A 25,825-nucleotide genomic window follows, 5' to 3' on the forward strand; every position below is an offset into this window, starting at 1 on the left:
TCTGATAAAATATGACTGTTTCAGTATTTACCACAAATAAGTCAAGTAAATAAATAATGCCACGTAAGCATCCCAGTTTCCATCAGGATTTGCATCAGAACTTGACTAACATCGGTATTTAACGGTCATCATAACATGGCTTTTGTACTCAAAAAGTGAATGTTTGTTACTGTGATTCTTCATTAAAATACTGACTTATTTCTTCAGAGTTTAATCATTAGAACTTCCATTATTACTTAACCTCAGAATTTATGCATATGACCCTTAACTATTTATTTAAAATAACTTAATCACCACAGTAATTTTCATCATTCATATGGAGTAATAGTGTGTGCATTAGCAGAATATCAGGTAAAGATTAAAGTCTGATAAACTTCAGTTCATCTTAGAAATAAGGCATAACTAAGAAAAGTGCCTAAAATCAGTCATTAATAATGAAGTCTACTATAGAATGAGTTTATACAAAAGTCCACCTCAACTGTTTGTGCTCATTTTATGCATATATTGAAATTCCTTTTTACAGTGGCTTCTCAGTTTAAGTGAGTCACAACTGCTATAAGAATTTATGCTATTATCAGAGTATTTCTCCAGTAATCAGAGAATGTGAACAGTCACCAAGAAAAATTTATTTGCTTTTCTAACGCATATAACTTAATACCAGCAATGCACTTGGGTCTTCCCTTCCACATATTTACTCTAGATCTCAAAAGAGTACCTGACTTCAATTTTCTTTTCTTTTCTTTTCTTTAGATAAGTGAGGTTTATCAAGCATGTGGTTCATCCTTAAGATTTACTAACATCAGAATTTGACAGATGAGAAGCAAGAATCTAGTTTATGACTTAGTAATAAGATATACAAAGTAAATTTGACTAAGCTCAAAATTAGAATTTGCTTGTGTTAAAGAATTTCCATATAAACAACTAATTCAAACATGGGATTTCTAGTATGTTAAAGACTACTAGGTCAGCATTTAGCACAATAATCCTCATTGGATTGAATAGTCACAGAACATTCAAATCACTATCAGAGTATATCGATCCATATCAGATAACAATCAGCATTTAATGTATTACAATTTAAGCACATATTACATGAAGATAAGACAATCTGTAAATACTGATCATAAAGTCTGCTGCATGAGAACAAAAACTAAGCATATTTAGAGAAAGAACCTGAAACCATTCCAAGTTCATTTACCAGTCTTGTAAAAGTAGCTTCACATGTGGTTTTGTGAAGATATCTGCTAGTTGTTGATCTGTTGGAACAAAATGTAATTCCACTATACCTTCCGTCACATCTTCCCTTATGAAATGGTACCTAATGCTGATGTGCTTTGTCATTGAGTGTTGTACTGGATTACCTGTCATAGCAATAGCACTTTGATTATCACAGTAAATAGGTATTCTAAAAAATTCTAACCCATAGTCCAGTAACTGATTTTTCATCCAAAGAATCTGTGCACAACAGCTTCCTGCAGTAATATATTCTGCTTCTGCAGTTGATGTGGAAATTGATTTATGTTTCTTGCTAAACCAAGAAACCAATTTGCCTCCAAGAAATTGGCAGCTTCCACTTGTGCTTTTCCTGTCTATTTTGCATCCTGCAAAATCTGCATTTGAGTAATCTATTAGCTTAAAATCTAATTCTCTAGGATACCACAATCCTAGAGCAGCTGTACTCTTGAGGTACTTGAAAATTATTTTCACAAATATTAAATGAGGTTCTCTTGTATCAGCCTGAAATCTTGCACAAAGATAGGTAGCATTCATGATATCAGGTCTAATTGTAGTTAAATAGAGTAAAGAGCCAATCATACCTCTGTAGTTAGTAATATCTACTGATGTACCAGTATCTTTATCTAACTTGGTTGCAGTGGCCATGTGAGTGGATGCAGTTGAACAATCTTGCATTCCAAATTTCTTCAGTACATTTCTGGTATACTTAGATTGACAGATAAAAGTACCTTCTTCATTATGCGTGACTTGAAGTCCCAGAAAATAGCTAAGTTCTCCCATCATACTCATTTGATATATTGACTGCATTAGCTTTGCAAACCTTTCACATAGTTTTGCATTTGTGGAACCAAATATGATATCATTAACATATATCTGTACCAAAAGTAAGTCATTTCCATGGTTGAGATAGAACAGTATTTTATCAATTGTGCCTCTGTTAAATACACTTTCTAGAAGGAATTGAGCTAAAGTCTCATACCATACTCTTGGAGCTTCCTTAAGGCCATAAAGTGCTTTATCAAGTTTGTAGACATGATTAGGAAATTTTGGATCTACAAATCCTGGAGGTTGTTCAACATATACCTCTTCTTCCAATTCTCCATTGAGAAAAGCACTTTTCACATCCATTTGAAAGACTTTAAACTTTTAGTGAGCAGCATAAGCCAAAAAGATTATAATGGCTTCCAATCTAGCAACTGGTGCAAATGTTTCATCATAATCAATACCCTCCTATTGAGAGTAGCCTTTAGCAACCAGTCTTGCTTTGTTTCTTGTAATTATTCCATCACTGTCAGTTTTGTTTCTGAACACCCATTTTGTGCCAACAATTGATCTGTTCTTTGGTCTTGGCACTAGGGTCCAGACTTTATTTCTTTCAAATTCATTTAACTCTTCCTGCATTGCTTGCACCCAATCAGCATCTTGAAGAGCTTCTTCCACTTTCTTTGGTTCAGTCCGAGATAGAAAAGAATGATAGAGACATTCATTTGATGTTGCAGTTCTAGTTCTGACACCTGCTTCAGGATCTCCAATTATTAAGTCAGGTGTGTGTGCTTTAGTCCACTTCCTTGCAGATGGAAGTTGATTTCTAGAAGTGGATCCTCCCCCATGATCCATGTTGTCTCCATCAGCATTTTCTGCTGCTCCCCCTAGTTATGCTCTATGAGACTTCATAATTTGAGTTGGATTTTTCAGGATTTGAAGAATCAGAGTTTCCAGAATTATCAGAATTCGGCTCATCAGAACTTGATGAATCAGAACTTGAAGAGCCAGTGACAGGTTCTGATGCTTCTTGAGAGTCTTGAGGTGTGGTAGGATCATTAGCTTGCTCCCCCTGGACAGGTGCATTTTCCTTTTCAGTAGTTACCACAGTTTCAATGACATCAAAACTTAACCCGTTAGAACTTACAGGATCCACGTTTAAGTCATCAGAATTTACAGAATCAGAATTTAAATCTTCATTTTCAAATCTCAACTGATCATGATCGTTGAAATCTTCAAGTCCAGTAATCTTCTTATCATCAAAAGATACATTGATAGATTCCATGACAACCCTTGTTCTTAAATTGTAGACTCTGAAGGCTTTTGTAGAAAGTGGATATCCAATAAAAATTCCTTCATCAGCGTTTAAATCAAATTTTGACAGTTTTTCAGGATGAGTCTTAAGAACAAAACACTTGCATCCAAATACATGAAAGTATTTCAGGTTTGGCTTCTTTTTCTTCACCATCTCATATGGTGTTTTTCCATGCTTGTTTATGAGTGTTGAATTCTGTGTAAAACAAGCAGTCTGCACAGCTTCAGCCCAAAAGTAGGTTGGTAGCTTTGCCTCATCAAGCGTAGTTCTTGCAGCTTCAATGAGAGTCATGTTCTTTCTTTCTACAACTCCATTTTTCTGTGCAGTTCCAGGTGTAGAAAATTCCTGCTTAATTCCATGCTTTTTGCAGAACTCTTCCATGATTGAATTCTTGAACTCAGTGCCATTATCACTTCTTATAATTTTGACAGAGTCTTTGACCAATTTATCCAGCTGTTTGACATGAATAGTTAGAGTAGATGCAGTTTCATTCTTCTTGTGCAAGAAATACACCAAAGTGTATCTTGTGAACTCATCCACTATAACCATATCATATTTCTTCTTTACAATAGACATGACATTGACTGGACCAAATAGATCAACATGCAATAGGTGGTAAGGCTCAAGAATTGAAGATTCAGTTTTGTTCTTGAATAAAGATTTTCTTTTGTTTTGCCTTTTGACATGAATCACAAAGGCCATCAGGAGCAAAAATTGATTTTGGCAGTCCTGTCACAAGATCTTTCCTTACAAACTCATTTATGTTGTTGAAATTTAAATGAGAGAGTCTTTTGTGTCAATTCCAGCTTTCTTCAATTGATGCTCTACTCAACAGACAGATTGCAGAACCATCAGAACTTGTTGAAAGTCTGGCTTCATAAATGTTACCATGCCTGTAACCTTTCAGAACCACTTTGCCTGTAGAATTTCTTACAACTTCGCAGTGTTCTTCAAAGAAATCCACATGATAACCTCTGTCACAGATTTGACTCACACTTAGCAGATTGTGTTTAAGTCCTAAGAAAAGAGCTATTGATTCAATGATGACATTCCCAAGATTGATATTGCCATATCCCAGAGTTTTTCCCATGTTGCCATCTCCATAAGAAACTCTTGGGCCAGCTTTCTCCACAAAGTCTGATAGCAGGGCTTTATTTCCAGTCATATGTCCTGAACATCCACTGTCCAGAACTAGGATATTTTTCATGTTGCCCTGCAATCACAAAGATCACTATTGGTTAGTTTTAAGGACCCAGACTTGCTTGGATCCTTTGGCCTTTTTAAGTTTGTTAGCATTTGCAGCAGATTTAATTTTAGAGTTTATGCTAACATGCTGTTTATCAGAATTTATATCAGACTTTGCATCATACTTTACACTAGAAGGAATAATACTAACTTTCTTCAAAAAAGGTTTTATTTGATAATAATCATAGTACAAACTATGATATTTCTTACAAGTATAAATGGAATGCCATAAACTACCACAATGAAAACAAGGATTTTTTGGCTTAAACCTAACGGACTGACTCTTAACTCCTGATCTAGGAGGTAAAGAGTTTATATGTTTATTCTTCCTGCAAAAAGAAGCAAAATGATTAGAGTTTCCACAGTTAAAGCATTTCTTTTTAGGAGCATTAGGAACAGGCATATAGTTATTGATGTTATTCACACCTTCCTTCCCATTCCTATTTTTCCTAGCTTCCTTTACCTTGTTCACATTTTTAATCTCTTTCAGCTTATGCTTAAGCTGCTTCTTTGTCATTAAGCCTATGTTAACTTCAGCTGGTTTATCCTGTTTTAATTTGTTTGAAGTTGACTTTTCTTTGACTTCTGTCCTAGACTCCATCTTTTTAGAATCAGACTTTACAGTTTTTGCTACAAACTTAACAGGATTTACCTTTGTCTTAGAAGTCTGTTTAACAACAATTGGCTCAATTTGAACAATTTCTTTTTCACTTTTATCATCTCCATAACCGAAGCCCTCTTTCTAGTTTCCACTACTTAGTAATTCTGAGTTATTCTGCCAGAGTTAGTCCAAGTTCTGATAATCTCTTTTTCCTTTTCTTAGTCAGCTTTTAGAGATTCATTCAATTTTAACACTTCATCTCTAACATACAAAGCATCATCTCTTTCTTTCTTAGTTTGATGAAGAAAAACTAACTCCTTTTCTAAATTCATTTCTCTTTTTAAAAGCAAGATTTTCAGATGTTAATCTTTCACATATTAAAGTCTAGTCTCTATAACTAATAAACATGGTTTAAAGATATAATCTCAACTCAGGAATATCATCAGTATGAAAAGCATAAGTTGTTTGAGGTACCTTTAATTCAGCAGTTTCAGGGCTGCTATCAGGATTTGCCATCAAGGCATAGTTCACCTCAATTTCAGAATCTGAAGTGTATGTCCAGCTTTTCTTTTTTGTGACAAGTGCCTTGCCTTTGTCACATCTTCCTTTCTTGCAGTCAGGAGATATGTGGCCTTTTTCACCATAATTGTAGCATTTGACATTTGAGTGGTCTCCTCTATCAGACTTACCTCGTTTGCCTTCAGACTTTCTGAAACCTTTCTTATCAGAACTCCCACCTTTCCTGGAAAACAGCTTGCCCTTTCTGAATTTCATGTAGGCTATCTTTATGATACCATTCACCATAAGAGCACACAGTTGCATCATCTCTGCATCAGCATCCATTTTAGGTAAACTTTTAGTTTTTGAGTCATCATCATCAGAATATGATGACTCTGAATCAGACTTTATGATGAGAGCCTTTCCTTTACCCCTTTTTGAGGTAGCCACTTTAGGAGATTCCTCCTCAGCTTTAAGAGCAACTATCCTTGACTTTCTTCCATGCATCTTCCTCCTTTGATCCATCTCAAGTTCATAAGTCTTGAGCACACCATAAATTTCATCAAGAGTAGTTTCAGTAAGATCATAGTTGTCTCTTATGGTAGAAGACTTCAAATCCGAACTTTCAGGAAGAGCTAAAAGGAATTTTAGATTTGAATCTTCAAGATCATATTCCTTGTCCACCAGTGACAGATCATTCAAGAGTTTGACAAACCTGTCATATAAGTCAGTTAATGACTCATCAGCTTTTGAGTCAAAGTTCTCATACTCTTGAGTGAGTATAGTCCTCCTGTTCTTTTTGATTGCATCAGTTCCCTTGCATCTTGTCTCCAAAGCATCACATATCTCCTTTGCAGTCTTGCAGTGAATTACCCTATTTGACATGACATTATCAATGGCACTATGCAGCAAATGCTTTACCCTTGCATCCTTGGAAATATATGAGATGTCTTCAGCTGTATACTCACTTTTCTCCTTTGGTATGGTCTTTGCTGGTTGATCAGCAACTACAACAGAGAGCTTGGTAGGCTGATGTGGTCCTTCTTTAATTCTGTCAAGGTATTCTGGATTTGTAACTTCCAAAAACATAGCCATCTTCACTTTCGATATGGGATACTCAGAATGTCTCAGTTTGGGAACCCTAATAGTCTCATATCGACTGTGGGTTTGAGTGTTTTGAGTTTCTTGAGTTTTGGTGGGCTTAGTTGATGTTTTTGCTTCTTCAGACATGATTGTTTGGATCGTTATTGTATGTGTGTTAACAGAAAAGCTCTGATACCACTTGTTAGGTCACACAACATTGTTGAAGGAGGTTGAATACAGTGTTTATACAATCAAATCGATTTAACACAAGTATGTAACAAAGGTCAAGTATATTGAATAAACTCTGTTACATAAGAACTATAGTTCTCTCTCAGTGATGAACAAATATCACTAAGAGCTACTAGGTTACAATGTATAATCTTCTCGATAATGATAACACATCTAGTGTAAACCCTAAGTCTGTATTTATATAGTACACAGTTACAAGATATATTCTAATTGATATAGAATACAATTATGTCTCCTAAAATATATCAATCAGATATCTTCTACAAGTCTTCCAGTCTTCTAACTCTTTCCATGTATATCTTCTTTTGTTTTAGTCCAGATCTTCTCTCCTGTAAATCAGCCGCATTCCTTATCTGAAAGTCTTCCCGCACTTAAGTTCTGATATGACCTTAAGTTCTGATATTAAGTTCTGACTTCCAGTAAATCCTGATTTCAGTAAGTCCTGATTTGTCCTGTTGTTAAGTTCTGAAAACTAAACACAAATCATATTAGTCATGACATCTCAAATATATCTAACACACATTACTTCATATTATAATTCCTTAGAGAACTAGATGTTGTAGAATATTTTAAATCATGTTGACTACTAGATTGATATGCAAGATAGGTTGGCTAATTTTAAATATTAGATGCCTTGTAATCTTGTATAAATGAAATGGAGTTAACTGCTATGAAGATAGTCTCAACGGATATTCAACAAGGCTTCAACGGATGATCAACTAAAGCTTCAACGGATGATCAACCAGACTCTCAATGGATAATCCAACAAAGTCTCAACAAATGATCCCACAGAGTTTCAACGGATGATCTAACCGAGTTTCAATGGATGAACAAATTCAAAAGTGCAGTTGATAGTGACTTGACAGACATATGTGTTGATTTTATGCAAATGGAATGTGGCAGCCTATTTACAGGTTTTAGAGGATAAAGAAGCATTTCCATTTCCATGCTAAACTAAAGATATTAAAAGATGCTGGATTGTGAAATGAAGGAGCATTAAATTAGACTAGAAACATTTTGTCTTATTTGTCTATCTTTTTATCATGTAACTTGGTGATATATAAACCAATTGTAGCAAGTAGAACAGTATCCAAGTTAGTAAGCAATTACCAGAGAAATAGAAAAAGCCATATCTGTAAAAAGAATTTCTCTGTTCTTGTAAGTTCAACTTGTAAGCAACTGTGTGCAAACTTTGCATCACAGAGTTCTCAAATTAATATATATTTTTGGTAGAAAAGTTCAATCCACCAGAAAGTTTTTAAAAACTTGTATTTGATTACTTTGTGTTTGATTTCTTCAATACTTTCATTCCGCGCTTTATCTAAATCAAACACATTTATATATTCATAGTAGAACATTTTTTAAAATTTAAAAAGTAGACAGAATTACATTTAACCTCCCTTCTGTAATTCTTTGTTAGATTGTTTGGGAATAACAATTAGTATCAGAGCAAGCTCTTAAAGTACAAAGAGTTTAAAGATCACAAAAACTAAAAAGATGAACAAAAAATATGTGGGAGTAAAGATTCCGGTTTTGGACAAAGACAATTATCACCACTGGAAGGTGAAAATGCACCTGCATCTTCTTTTTCAATATGAAATATATATGGACTGTATTGAGAAAGGTCCACATGTTCCCATGAGAGCTGCTACAGGAAATGAGCCATCAATCCCAAAACCTAGAGCAGAATGGTCTGATCCAGATATTCAGCAAGTTCATAAGGATAAGAAGGCCATGAATATTTTGTTTAATGGTGGTGATGGTGACATGTTTAATAACATCATAAACTGCAAAACTGCTAAGTATGTCCGGGATACAATTCAAGTTATATGTGATGGAACTGAGCAGGTAAGCAAAAACAAAATGCAACACTTGATTCAGCAATATGAGCATTTTCATAGTGAAGAAAGTGAGTCACTCACTGACATATTTAGTAGATATCAAAAACTACTAAATGATTTAAAGTTGCATGGAAGAGTCTATCAAACAAAAGACTTAAACCTCAATTCCTTAGATCTCTACCAAAGCAATGGAAACCTATGACAGTCTCATTAAGAAATTCTCAAGACTACAAGGAATTTACCTTGGACAAACTATATGGGATTCTAATGACCTATGAGCCTGAAATAGAACAAGATGAGAAGCTGGAGAAAGGAAGGAAGAAGGGAGGATCCATTGCATTGGTTGCTGAGCAAGAGAGAGAGAAAGAGATAAAGGTTGAAGCTATGGAATCTGCACCAAAACCAAGAGTTTGTGAAGGCAAAGAAAATGGGCTAGTAGCTAAACATGAAGACCATCTTAATCAAGATGATATGGATGACATATATGAGCATTTAGATATTCTATCCAGAAGGTTTGCCAAGCTCAAATTTAAGAAAAATTTTGGAGCATCCAAGCCAAACAGAAACATCATTGACAAGTCAAAATTTAAATGTTTCAAGTGTGACTTGAGTGGTCATTTTGCAAGTGAATGCAGAAATCCTGATTCTGATAGGAAGAAGTATGATCCTGTAGATTACAAAAAGAAGTATTTTGAATTGCTCAAACAAAACCTTTCTAACTCAAGAAAATGACAGGGCTGTTGATGGATTGAATGAAGATGAGGTAACAAGCTATGTAAATCTAGCCTTGATGGCCGAAGTAGATGAAGCAGAAGTTAGTTCTTCAAGTAATCAGGTAATCACCACTAATCTAACACATTTATCTAAAGTTGAGTGTAATGATGCTATAAATGACATGTCTACTGAATAATATCATCTGCGTGTTACACTCAAATCTCTCACTAAAGAAAACACTAAAATTAAAGAGAACAATTTTTTTGAAGTGAAAGAAACAATGTGTTAGAAACTCAATTTTTTGAGTTTGAGAAATTGAAGATAGAGTGCAAGTGTAACACCCTCCAAATCCGGGATATAGATTTGGGGCATTATTAACACTAACTACTCACTAAACCTATACAAGTATAATATAAATAAAATAATAACCCCGAACTACTACTACTCAGGATCTTTTTGAGGTTAAGGATAGAAAAAAAAACGACAAACCAACTTTATTATAAACCAACTAAATCAACTGTCTCAAGAACTCTCTTTGTTAAAAAACTTTATTCTATTTACATTTCACACTAAACAACTTGTATTCAAACCATCACTACTACTTATCCTGCTACACCCAATCTGGTAACTCAAAGCTCTCTTCTGGGATAGGGACAAACAACCTTGGTATAAGAGGGTCCCGCTGCTTGACTCGCTTCTTGACTATGCGGGTTCTGATGGGTTTCATTCTCTACCTTGACTGAAAAATAATGGGAATAACAATAAAAAGGGGTAAGCCAAAATTGCTCAACAAGCCTGCAACAATATATATAGTGTAAAGAGAGAAGAATATATGAACCGATAATCTGCTAATTTGAACAACCATTTGTATCTATATAGAATAATAATTTGCCATTAATGGAGAGTGCCAAATAAATAAGACTGGAAACAAGAACTAACCTATGCACTATAACCTGCTGATCAGTCAGGATATAGTGCGAATCTATACCCAAATGCATAGACCCAACCAACACAAGGGGTACCCAGGAAACTATGGCCTCATAATCAAGGGTCCGGTTAATAATCGGCCGTATCATAACCATCAAGTCCATAGCTTAGCATCCGAAACAATCGGTATGCTTATGATGTATCCCAACATCAGGATATATCAGAGTATATGTAACAAGGGTAAAAGTATTGGAATATGAATAGAGGATTCAATAAATGGGGAGAAATCAAAAATCAAAATGAAATAGAAATGATGATCAATAATTATGTATCAGTGTATATGAACAAGAATTATCAAGGTATAATTGATATAGAAAGTGGGGTATATTATTCTGAACATAGAATAGGGGAAAAACTTGTCTGGCGCGTACTTAACCTCGTATGACTCACTGCCTTCTGTCTTCTGCTTCATTCGCCTTGTTGATACCGAATCTATCATGGAAAGATATTTGTTTAGACAACTTAATTTATACGTGTATCTCGAATTGATATCACGTAGTCCTAATCGTCTACCCATACGATCTTATCAGACTCACATATATAAATATATAATTATATAGCACATAAGGTGTGGCACCCTCTAAACCCGGGTCAGAAGTTTGGGGTCCACAATACATACACAATATATAAACCTATATAAAAATATTATTTGCAATGACCCTGTTTTACATAACCACGGATCGCAACAGGTTAAAGTATGAAAATAAGCCACAACCTTAACTTTTATTACAACGCATCAAATCCCAACTAATTTAACTTTCAACTGATAATAAAATTATTCTTACAATCTTACTATCTCTCTACCGTATGAAGCTCCTTGCTAGCTCGATCCAACCTAAACGGGAACCTTAGCCGCACTTTGGACTGAGGAACTTTACTATCATCCATATCCTTTTCAACTGTAAAATATATAAAAAGATTCGCAAGAGTGAGCTAACTAGCTCAGCAAGTCATAATAACGATAACTGAGGTTAAACAATGATCAAATAAGATGATTTAGAGGAATCAAGTTTATTTCTAAATAATCATTAGAATTGGATATTCATTTTAAGTTTTAAAACCAAGGTTAGGCTGCTGATCAGTCACGCACTAACCCCGAGCAAGCACACAGCACTGCTCTAATTAATGGATCCAAGGCACACATTGTCCTAACTTGACCATTGGTATGGTTTGACCACGAATCTGGTCCATATACATAAAACTATCCAATCCTAAAGCAGTTCAATATGATAAACAATGTAATTCGATAAAATAAGATCATAATCAATGATGGTTAAATACTTGAATAAAAACGTAAGGAAACTCATGGATATCTCAAGGGTATATCAGGGTATGTATAAGGAATGATTTTCAATCTGTACAAGGATTAGGTATTAGACAAATAATGATTTTCCAAGGTATAGTTCTTTGATGTTATAAAGAGTGGTTGGAGTATAAAAGTTTCTGTGTTTTCAAACAATTTTCTTCCAGTGTTTGGTGTTTGGTAGTTATACATTTGGGGAGCAGTATCATATTTGGGTGGTTTGGTGTCTGAGGTTCAGCAAAGGATGGTTTACAAAGAATAAGGTTTACGCTCCAAAAATCGAGAAAAATCAGGGTTCAAGGGTAAATAGTTTAAAGCACTCGTAATATAAAACAAGAGTTATTTTGAATAATGGCGACATATTAAGAAACAGTTCGAAAATATTTACGATATATCTTGAAGAAAAGTTCAGAAGTACTTGCCTTACAGGGCTTTACAACTATTACTGATCAACTCTGAGCCGACTCTGCCGCTCAGGCTTTAACGCTCAACCATTAGACCACATTAGATTCGACTTCGACACTCAGGTTTTTCTGTTGAAACTCTACTGAGCTCGTTGGCTGCCTACTAGGTCATCTTTAGTCCAACATTCATTTTTGGTTTCCCCGATTAGAACCTACAGGGGCGAAATACCCTATGTTAGACGCTCAGTTATGCTTGATGTGGCGCCCTCCAAACCCGGGTCAGAAGTTTGGGGTCCACAACACAAACACAATATATCAACCTGTATAAGAAATATTATTTACAATGACTCTGCTTCACAAAACCACGGATCGCAACAGGTTAAAGTATGAAAACAAGCCACAACCTTAATTATTACATCGTACCCAAATCCCAACTAATTTAACTTACCATTGATAATAAAATCATTCTTACAATCTGACTATCTCTTTACCACATGAAACTTCTGCTAGCTCGATCCAACTCGACAGGAATCTTAGCCCGCACTTTGGACTGAGGAACTTCACTATCATCCATATTCTTTCAACTGTAAAATATATAAAAGAATCGCAAGGGTGAGCTATCTAGCTCAGCAAGTCATGATAACGATAACTGAGGTTAAACCATGATCAAATGAGATGATTCAAAGGAATCAAGTTTCTTTTTAACTATTCATTAGAATTGGATATTCATTTTAAGTTTTAAAAACCAAGGTTAGGTTGCTGATCAGTCACGCACTAACCCCGAGCAAGCACACAGCACTGCTCTAATTACTAGATCCAAGGCACACATTGGCCTAACTTGACCATTGGTATGGTCTGACCACGAATCTGGTCCACATATATAAAAACTATCCAATCCTAAAGCAGTTCAATATGATAAACGATATAATTCAATAAAACAAGTTCATAATCAACGATGGTTAAACACTTGAATAAAATCATAAGGAAACTTATGGATATCTCAAGGGAATTTCAGGGTATGTATAAGAAACAGTTTTCCAATTTGTACCAGCATCAGGTATTAGATCAGAAATGATTTTTCAAGGTATAGTTCTTTGATGTTATAAAGAATGGTTGCAGTAAAAAAGTTTCTGTGTTTTCAAACAATTTTGTTTCAGTGTTTGGTGTTCGATAGATATATCTTTGGGGAGTAGTATCATATTGGCGTGATTTGGTATCTGAGGGTCAACAAAGGATGGTTTACAAAGAATAAGGCTCAAGGCTCAAGATCAAGAAAGAATCAGGGTTCAAGGGTAAATAGTTTAAAGTACATGCATTATAAAACATGAGTTATGTTTAATAATAACAACATGCTATGGAATAGTTCGAAAACATTGGTAATATATTTTGAAGAAAAGTTCAGAAATACTTGCCTTACAAGGCTTTACAACTATTACTAATCAACTCTGAGCCGACTTTGCTGTTCAGGCTCTAACGTCCAACCACTAGATCCCATTGGATTCGACTTTGACACTCAGGTCTTTCTGTTCAAACTCTACTAAGCTCGTCAACTGATCACTAGGTCATCTCTAGTCCATCGGCCACTTCCAGGTTCCTGATTATAACCTATAGGGTCGAAATACCCTACATTAGACGTCTAGGTATGCATGACATATCCTCGATACCAATTTACCCAACGATATTCAAACACGACTCGTAATTATATGTATTATAATAATACATGCAACAAGTAGGGTTCACAATCTCCAAAATCGGTTCGGTGTTCATTTTCGGAAAATACCTATACTCTTTATTTTACGAAATTAGGGTTATCGATTTGGTAAAATATTTTATCACATCGTACAATCAAGTTTCGTACACATATATATATAGTCCCTCAACATCCCGATAATCATCGAATACGTTCCTGTATTTACGTAGTTTAGTTTCCCGGAAATCGGGCAGCGCCTCCTTTGTTTATTGGACTACCCGTCAAACACAATATCGACGTCCAATCAATTTACAACAACTACAATGACAATCCAAATCACAATCCAATTGCATGAATCCCAATCACCGATATTATTTAACTATTACTCTTATTCGCATTTTATATTTTTATTCGTATTAGGACTCAGAATCGCGTCATCACAGTCCACTCATAAATAGTCATCGCAGACGGCGGCAAAATATCGCGGGTACCCGATTAATTCTCGGGTTTCCAACACATATTTCACTGATTAATTAATTTCCCGCACGAAAATTAAAATTATTTTTATTTATATCACGAAATTCCTCAAATAAAATTCTGCAGAAAAACAAAATTGATTAGTAATCGCGTAACCGGAAAACAATTCAACACGAATTAAGACAGCCGGAAAGAACAATTTGGAACTAGCAGAACTAAGGGTCAACTGATGAGTCACAATACCCACATAATATGAACACAGACACACCCACAACATTACACACACAGCACCAATGCGCATATCACGCGCCACCCAACAGCAAGACAATCGGAGAACATACCGGAAAACACAGGTGGCAACAACAATTAAGTCAAAAGCCGCACTGTTTCTCCCATACTTGTAACGCCCCCAAATCCGGGGTCAGAGTATTTGGTCGTCACTATAAAACTTCAATCAAAATCAACCTGTTTAATCAATAAATAAATGCCAGCGGAAGATATTTATCATAAATGACCCCAACTAATCCAAGATCTTTTAAGGTTACAGTTCCAGAAACAAGATATCCAAATTCCACAAATAAATTTTCCACTTTCTTTTAACAATCTTTTCAATAAATCTCAATCTCAAAATTAAACCCACTAGTATAACTTCAAAATAAAGTATACTAGGCCCAAATAAAATACAAAACTATAATATAATATAATATAAACAATTTTACACAATAAGACTTACACTAGTTCGCAAACCCTGGACCAATCACCTTCCAAAAGCTTCTTCTTTGCTTCCTCAAATTACGCAGCTAAACAGCGCAAGCTAATCCTCACTGGAGTTTAAATTTGAAAACAGGCAAGTATGAGCGGAAGAAATGCTCAGCAAGTTTATTATAGTAAATATCGGGTCATTTTGATATAAAACTAACATCTGCAATAGCGCAGAACATTTAAAAATCATAATAGCTGAATCATAAAATTTTAGTTGAGGAACCCCATAATTGATTCCTTAATTGTATTCAAAACCATTTTGATATTTTTGAGCGAAATGCTTCAGCAATACTTTGAATCTTGACGAGAATCAAACTCGTAAAACAGTATTTACGGAAATATCGTAAACAACAATAACATGAAACAATGATTATAGAGTGGATCATAAACTCATTCAAAACCGAACTCTTGAAATTAATACTTATTTTGCTGTCATATCAAATTAGATATCAATACGAACTTTGATGCGCACAACACCGATACTGAACTCAACATCAATCATCTATACTAATACCACCTTTGATATTTAACAACAACGTAAGTATCAGCATAAATCAAAATCTGAATCAAAACTACATTTCACCATTATTCCAAAACAGAAACAGAAACAGTTGATAAATCATTTATTCTATGAATATCAAAAACAATATGATAATTTAGATTAGGATCATCCTCCGACGGACGTACTATCACATGCTGATCAGCCCGTGTGATAGCACAAGGTCATGATTTATAGAAACGTGACCCCAAAACATGAGTACTCAAACAAAAAGGCAATATACCTTCCTGTGGCAAAAGTTGTGTCATAATATTTCATATGGCACTTAGAAATAGCCCTCCGCTGGACCGTCCGTCCCGGTCACTTACGCAATTATGATCCAATCTTAAAACCTTTTATTGAAATGGGGTCATAATAATCGACACCCGAAATAATTTTATTCCCCCAATTCTTGGGTAGGAATATTCGCAACCAAATCACTTTTCTCAAAATCCAAAACATTTATAAATCCGATAATTGGATAAGTAAAATCACTTGACTATTTTGAACATAGAATAGCAGATGAGCATTTGCATAAACAGAATTATTTAATTCAGCGATATGTAAAACATTTATCGATTCTAAACTGAGATAGGGAAAGCAATACTTGCATGATATGATTCAAAATAAATATCACTTGAACAATAAGTGATGATAGAAATACTTGCCTTTGGGTTTTAGTAGTTAGTCACACTCGCAACGACACATCTATTTTGACATTCTGTCTCAAAACGTCACCGTCTTTCTTTTTAACACTTCACCGATATGCTGCTCCTGCGATTGCTAGAAGCCAAATATCCAATACCATTCCATTTCATTCTTTATCCAACACCTTGTCCTGATGAACTCGAGAGATCCACATCTATAATTAAAATATAGAAATTTAATTTAATCGTCTAATCGATAATAACTCGACGAACTGCGCGTCAAAACCCTAATGTTTACCCATACGATAGCCCACACATAAAGGAAACAGTCAAACACAAGACTCTTGACCCACGTACGCACATAATTCACATAGCACATAAGCACATAACTCATATATCACATAATTCGTATAACACAGGACCCGGTTCATTAGAAGGGTCGACTCGGTACGTTTAAAACGGAAATCGGGTCAAAAATATGATTTAATCGATCAATAATCCACTTAGAATCATTCGTAAAACAAGCGACCTTTCGAAACAAAAAGATTTGGGTCTCGGAAGTATTTTTAATGAAAGCGGAATATTTTTCTGAGTCTGTACGCGTTCGTTCCGTATTAAACGGACGAACGGTTTATTTTCTACGAATAAAATACGAATAACTAGGAATAAATCAATTAATAATAATATTAATTGATTTTTAGATACCAAAATATAATTTTTAAAAGCTTAAAAATAATTATTTTTTTTAGGAATTATTTGAATTAATTATAAATAATTATATTTTATTTAACTATTTATAAATAAAATTAATTGATTAAATGAATTAACCAATTAATTAAACCTATAAATAAATAATTAAAACAAATATAAATTTTTGAAAATAATAAAGGAAATACATTTTGGAATTTAAAACAATTAAGAAAATAATTTTGAAATAAATTTTAAAACAGAAAATGAATTTTTGAAATAAAATAAAAAGAATTGACAAAAACAGGTTTTTAGGAAATGTTTTCGGGCTGGAAGGATCAAAGGCGGGTTGGGATTAAAACAAAAGGGGTCGGGTCACCGGAACTCAAGAACAGGCCGCCGGAAATCTGGGTTTTCCAGATTCCGGCCGGCGAGCCCGAACTCCGGTCGGGTTTCCGGCGATTCCACAGCCACAAATACTGCTCCCTTCCGCCCCTTTTTAATACCAAAACACTCCAATTCCTTCGAACAACTCGAATGCAAACACAGCAGTCACCAACCATCATAGGAGCCCAAAATCCGGCCATCATCACCATTAAAACCGGTGACGAGCTCGGATTTTTCCGGCCAACAACGAATTCATCTGATTCTACACCAAAATCAACGAACTAGGTACGAAAATGAAGCTTAAATCATCCCCAATTCATTACAATCGACAATAACTTTAAATCATCATCAAACAATTCAGAAAAACAAAATCAAAATCAAGGAAAAACAAGAACTCGGTTTAATCGTTCTTGGACTAAAATATTTCAACCAAATACTCAAATCGATTCTAAAGATCATTTTAAAGCTATTCGTAAACTCAGAATCAGCCAACAATCCTCCAAAATCAAAAATCGAAATTCAAGAATAAGCACCAAAAATCGATTTTCATGAATACTTACTCTCAGATTGTGATGTTGATATCAACAGAAAGGGCTTGAAACAAGGATAGTTTTGGTGTGTAGAGCGTTTGATTTGGTTTCCTGGTTAGTCCAAAATCATCAATCAAAGTTTGAGAAAGAATTTCACCCCCAAGAACAAGCTCTTGATTTTCTGAAATTTTTTTAAAAAAAAATGAATAAAATAATTAAATCTGCTGGTATTTATATTAACTGAAAAATAAATCCCCAAAAATCAAGTAAGGGTGTTTTTATCTCCTAATTAAAATAATTAAGCCCCAAAATAATAATTACGGGGAATAATTTTAAAAGCGATACAACACAAAATTTATATCAAAATTCCCCGAAAATTGCGAATAATTCAAAAATACAAAAATAACGGGTATTTGGAATACGAATGATTTTACAAAAATAAAAACGTGAATTTTGGGGGCTTTGATGTCCCGTTGGGGTCCCGGTCCGTTGATTTTTGAAAAACAGAAACGATTCCTAATTAATAGAAAACCCTGAAAACACATAAAATATGCTCAAACGCACATAACACGGGATAAAACGAGTACCTCGATAAAAATGCTAATAAACACGCGTATAGATTACAGATCGATTCATAAAAATACATCTTAAACACATAACAAGTATCTCATTGTATCATATCGGATCTGAAAATAGATTACTTAGCCGCTAAGTAATTAAAAATTAAAAATGATACAATTTGATATCATATTTGGATAATTATCAAAACCGAACTTCCTATAAAACACCCTATGAGAAAATAATGTTAAAATATCCCGTCTCTCGAGAATACAGGTTTTATTGATCTACCGAAATGATTATCGTATCGAAAATTTTACGCCGGGACGCGCACGGGTCAAACCGTAATCCGGATCGAAAAAGTTAAAGCACGAAAAATGTCCGGAATTACCAGATTAGGTTAGGGAGGAGTTTTCGGAAGAGTTTCGGGTTGTAAAAACGTAAAAACGGTTGAAGTTGGACGATTCCCGACTTTATAAAATAATTTTGGTAATTACTCAGACAATAATTAATAATTTATAAATCAATATAAAATCATATAACAGTCCAAAAATTACCAGAAAAATATCACAATTATCTATATTTTATTCTGGACATATAAAAGTTCAAATACTCAAATAATATCACATCTAAACACCCAAACATCAATTCCACTTATCAGATAATTCACCAAAATTCACATAAAATCACATAAACAATTCCAAATAATTATAAAAATAATATCTGAAAATATGGGATATTACAATCTACCCCCCTTATAAGGATTCCGTCCTCGGAATCAGCAGAAGAGAGCACTAAGGATCTTATCACAAATTTTCCATTTCCAAATAACCTCAATTTTCCATAATCTCAAACAAATCTTGTATTTCTTGTATAATAAAACTTTTACAGGAGCTTCACCGTGCACCTTGTTCCATTCACACCCTTTGACCAATTCCTCAATAGAATCACTTTTATTGATCGCGAGAAAGAAGAACAGAGAGAAAGATAGAGAGAAGAAAGGAAAGAGAGATAAAGAGAGAAATAAAGAAACAGATTGACTTCGTTATACGCCATTGATATTCTAACCGCATCACAGTCCATTGTTGCTCTTAGTAATCCTATCTTATAACCCTGCTTTGACTTGACCAGGACAACTTAGCTTAACTTGATTGGCATACCTTCGAAAATTTAAGATGATGAAACATATAATTTCAAAGAGAAAAGAATTTGATACCAAAACGGAACCAAAGTCTGAATTTGAGAAAAAGTATTGTTGAAATAAAAGAATAACTGAGAGATCAATATGATCAAATGAACTTGGTATTGTGTGCCTAAATTAAGACACTACTAAAGGTTGTTAACCTTCATGTATTCACAACACACACAAGTGATGGCATCCCATCCAACTCCTATCACACAGACAGGTATACCTTGTGTCCCCTATAATTAGGGTTGTTCATCTCAGTCAGAATTAAAGAATATCAAAGGAATTCAAAATCAAATGAATAAAACTGAAAAGAATTCAAAGCTGATATTTCTGGAGAAAAATGAAATCCAGAAAACAAGATTCTATAACAAAATGATTAAATGAGTGTTAGAGAATATATCCTCTAATAGGTACCTCTATTGAGAGAGGTCAAAAGAAATTATAGAAAGAGAAGGTATTGCCAAAGTCTTAATACTTATCTTCTATTTGAATTCTTCTGTTGACACTTCTTCATATTCCAGGGATATCGATAATCTTCATCGTCATCGATTTATAGTCTCGGAAGATTCCACAATAGAATTTGCAGCTTCTTGGAGTTCCATCCAGCTCAGCACAACCATCTCAAACGAATGCGCCTATCTTAACTTATTCGTTGGTACTATATCCAATAGTCCAACAGGAACTCGATATGAGCTCAAACGTCCTCACATATCTATACACACTCCTACACACTCTCGTTTCTAGTTTACTATAACCTCAGCTCTGATACCAACCTGTAACGCCCCCAAATCCGGGGTCAGAGGATTTGGTTGTCACTATAAAACTTCAATCAAAATCAACCTGTTTAATCAATAAATAAATGCCAGCGGAAGATATTTATCATAAATGACACCAACTAATCCAATATCTTTTAAGGTTACAGTTCTAGAAACAAGATATCCAAATTCCACAAATAAATTTTCAACTTTATTTTAACAATCTTTTCAATAAATCTCAATCTCAAAATTAAACCCACTAGTATAACTTCGAAATAAAGTATACTAGGCCCAAATAAAATACAAAACTATAATATAATATAATATAAACAATTTTACACAATAAAACTTACACTAGTTCACAAACCCTGGACCAATCACCTTCCAAAAGCTTCTTCTTTGCTTCTTCGAATTACGCAGCTAAACAGCGCAAGCTAATCCTCACTGGAGGTTAAATTTGAAAACAGGCAAGTATGAGCGGAAGAAATGCTCAGCAAGTTTATTATAGTAAATATCGGGTCATTTTGATATAAAACTGACATCTACAATAGCGTAGAACATTTAAAAATCATAATAGCTGAATCATAAAATTTTAGTTGAGGAACCCCATAATTGATTCCTTAATTGTATTCAAAACCATTTTAATATTTTTGAGCGAAATGCTTCAGCAATACTTTGAATCTTGACGAGAATCAAACTCATAAAACAGTATTTACGGAAATATCGTAAACAACAATAACATGAAACAATGATTATAGAGTGGATCATAAACTCATTCAAAACCGAACTCTTGAAATTAATACTTATTTTGCTGTCATATCAAATTAGATATCAATACGAACTTTGATGCGCACAACACCCATACCGAAGTCAACATCAATCATCTATACTAATACCACCTTTGATATTTAACAACAACGTAAGTATCAGCATAAATCAAAATCTGAATCAAAATTGCATTTCACCATTATTCCAAAACAGAAACAGTTGATAAATCATTTATTCTACGAATATCAAAAACAATATGATAATTTAGATTAGGATCATCCTCCGACGGATGTACTATCACATGTTGATCAACCCATGTGATAGCACAAGGTCATGATTTATAGAAACGTGACCCCAAAACACGAGTACTCAAACAAAAAGGCAATATACCTGCCTGTGGCAAAAGTTGTGTCATAATAATTCATATGGCACTTAGAAATAGCCCTCCGCTGGACCGTCCGTCCCGGTCACTTACGCAATTATGATCCAATCTTAAAACCTTTTATTGAAATGGGGTCATAATAATCGACACCCGAAATAATTTTATTCCCCCAATTCTTGGGTAGGAATATTCGCAACCAAATCACTTTTCTCAAAATCCAAAACATTTATAAATCCGATAATTGGATAAGTAAAATCACTTGACTATTTTGAACATAGAATAGCAGATGAGCATTTGCATAAACAGAATTATTTAATTCAGCGATATGTAAAACATTTATCGATTCTAAACTGAGATAGGGAAAGCAATACTTGCATGATATGATTCAAAATAAATATCACTTGAACAATAAGTGATGATAGAAATACTTGCCTTTGGGTTTTAGTAGTTAGTCACACTGGCAACGACACATCTATTCTGATATTCTGTCTCAAAACATCACCGTCTTTCTTCTTAACACTTCACCGATATGCTGCTCCTGCGATTGCTAGAAGCCAAATATCCAATACCATTCCATTTCATTCTTTATCCAACACCTTGTCCTGATCAACTCGAGAGATCCACATCTATAATTAAAATATAGAAATTTAATTTAATCGTCTAATCGATAGTAACTCGACGAACTGCGCGTCAAAACCCTAATGTCTACCCATACGATAGCCCACACATAAAGGAAACAGTCAAACACAAGACTCTTGACCCACGTACGCACATAATTCACATAGCACATAAGCACATAACTCATATATCACATAATTCGTATAACACAGGACCCGGTTCATCAGAAGGGTCGACTCGGTACGTTTAAAACAGAAATCGGGTCAAAAATATGATTTTATCGATCAATAATCCACTTAGAATCATTCGTAAAACAAGCGACCTTTCAAAACAAAAAGATTTGGGTCTCGAAAGTATTTTTAATGAAAGCGGAATATTTTTCTAAGTCTGTATGCGTTCGTTTCGTATTAAACGGACGGACGGTTTATTTTCTACGAATAAAATATGAATAACTAGGAATAAATCAATTAATAATAATATTAATTGAGTTTTTGATACCAAAATATAATTTTTAAAAGCTTAAAAATAATTTTTTTTAGGAATTATTTGAATTAATTATAAATAATTATATTTTATTTAACTATTTATAAATAAAATTAATTGATTAAATGAATTAACCAATTAATTAAACCTATAAATAAATAATTAAAATAAATTATAAATAATTAAAACAAATATAAATTTTTGAAAATAATAAAGGAAATACATTTTGGAATTTAAAACAATTAAGAAAATAATTTTGAAATAAATTTTAAAACAGAAAATGAATTTTTGAAATAAAATAAAAAGAATTGACAAAAACAGGTTTTTAGGAAATGTTTTGGGGCTGGAAGGATCAAAGGCGGGTTGGGATTAAAACAAAACGGGTCGGGTCACCGGAGCTCAAGAACAGGCCGCCGGAAATCTGGGTTTTCCAGATTTCGGCCGGCGAGCCCTAACTCCGGTCGGGTTTCCGGCGATTCCACAGCCACAAATACTGCTCCCTTCTGCCCCTGTTTAATACCAAAACACTCCAATTCCTTCGAACAACTCGAATGCAAACACAGCAGTCACCAACCATCATAGGAGCCCAAAATCCGGCCATCATCACCATTAAAACCGGTGACGAGTTCGAATTTTTCCGGCCAACAACGAATTCATCTGATTCTACACCAAAATCAACGAACTTGGTACGAAAATGAAGCTTAAATCATCCCCAATTCATTACAATCGACAATAACTTTAAATCATCATCAAACAATTCAGAAAAACAAAATCAAAATCAAGGAAAAACAAGAACTCGGTTTAATCGTTCTTGGACTAAAACATTTCAACCAAATACTCAAATCGATTCTAAAGATCATTTTAAAGCTATTCGTAAACTCAGAATCAACCAACAATCCTCCAAAATCAAAAATCGAAATTCAAGAATAAGCACCAAAAATCGATTTTCATGAATACTTACTCTCGGATTGTGATGTTGATATCAACAGAAAGGGCTTGAAACAAGGATCGTTTTGGTGTGTAGAGCGTTTGATTTGGTTTCCTGGTTAGTCCAAAATCATCAATCAAAGTTAGAGAAAGAATTTCACCCCCAAGAACAAGTTCTTGATTTTCTGAAATTTTTATAAAAAAAAATGAATAAAATAATTAAATATGCTGGTATTTATATTAACTGAAAAATAAATCCCCAAAAATCAAATAAGGGTGTTTTTATCTCCTAATTAAAATAATTAAGCCCCAAAATAATAATTACGGGGAATAATTTTAAAAGCGATACAACACAAAATTTATATCAAAATTCCCCGAAAATTGTGAATAATTCAAAAATACAAAAATAACGGGTATTTGGAATACGAATGATTTTACAAAAATAAAAACGTGAATTTTGTGGGCTTTGATGTCCCGTTGGGGTCCCGGTCCGTTGATTTTTGAAAAACAGAAACGATTCCTAATTAACAGAAAACCCCGAAAACACATAAAATATGCTCAAACGCACATAACACGGGATAAAACAAGTACCTCGATAAAAATGCTAATAAACACGCGTATAGATTATAGATCGATTCATAAAAATACATCTTAAACACATAACAAGTATCTCATTGTATCATATCGGATCCGAAAATAGATTACTTAGCCGCTAAGTAATTAAAAATTAAAAATGATACAATTTGATATCATATTTGGATAATTATCAAAACCGAACTTCCTATAAAATACCCTATGAGAAAATAATGTTAAAATATACCGTCTCTCGAGAATACAGGTTTTATTGATCTACCGAAATGATTATCGTATCGAAAATTTTGCGCCGGGACGCGCACGGGTCAAACCGTAATCCGGATCGAAAAAGTTAAAACACGGAAAATGTCCGGAATTACCAGATTAGATTAGAAATGAGTTTTCGGAAGAGTTTCGAATTGTAAAAACGTAAAAACGGTTGAAGTTGGACGATTCCCTGCTATATAAAATAATTTTGGTAATTACTCAGAAAATAATTAATAATTCATAAATCAATATAAAATTATATAACAGTCCAAAAATTACCAGAAAAATATCACAATTATCTATATTTTATTATGGACATATAAAAATTCAAATACTCAAATAATATTACATCTAAACACCCAAACATCAATTCCACTTATAAGATAATTCACCAAAATTCACATAAAATCACATAAACAATTCCAAATAATTATAAAAATAATATCTGAAAATATGGGATATTACAATACTCACACACATACTTATATATATATACATTTGCATAAATATAAAACAGGCCAATCGGAATGTTACAGAGAAGCAAATGGAAAGGAACCCGAACTCAGGCAGCCACCAAAGACAGCGGCGAAGAAATTAAAGAAGAGAAAGGAAGAGATTAAAGAGATGAGGTGAAGAGAGAGATGAGGTCGATAGAGAGAGAGACCTGAGAGCCAAGAGATTGAAAAGGAAGGAGTATAAATTTGGGTGTAAATATCTGTGTTTTTATTTCTATTTATCTGAAACTAACACGTGTCACAAGCAGCACACAACAACTGCCACGTGTCCAATTTGACTGTAAACCTAATTTTTAACTCGTATTTTGCAATTTATCGAACCAGGTTACTTATAAAATAAATTCTGAAAATTATTAAAATGGTTTTAAAATTTTCTAAAAATCCTGAAACTAATAAAATAATTTTTTCAAATTTTTTTAAAGCATTTTTGAAATGCAACTCATATCCGCGTTTGATAATTAATAAACTGAGCTGCACTTAAAAAAATTCCAAAAATTACAAAAATAGTCTTAAAATGTTATAAATATCCCGAAGTAAATAAAAATATAACATTTGGAATTTTAAAACAATATCTAAAACGCAACTTGTACCCGCTTTTATCAATAACACGAAACAACGAGCACGTGAAATTAATTCCGAAAATTTCCAAAATAATTTTAAAATTGCCGAAATATTCCCAACTTAAATAAATATGAGTTTCATAATTTTTGAAGAATTTTAGAATTAAATATGGATTTTACCATTAAACATACTCAAAAAATCATTTAAAGATAAATAATTAATGAAATATTGATTTCTCAATTTTATAAAATCCTAAAAATAATTATTGTAATT

The sequence above is a fragment of the Apium graveolens genome, chromosome 2, assembly GCF_009905375.1.
Source record: "Apium graveolens cultivar Ventura chromosome 2, ASM990537v1, whole genome shotgun sequence".
Classification (NCBI taxonomy): domain Eukaryota; kingdom Viridiplantae; phylum Streptophyta; class Magnoliopsida; order Apiales; family Apiaceae; genus Apium; species Apium graveolens.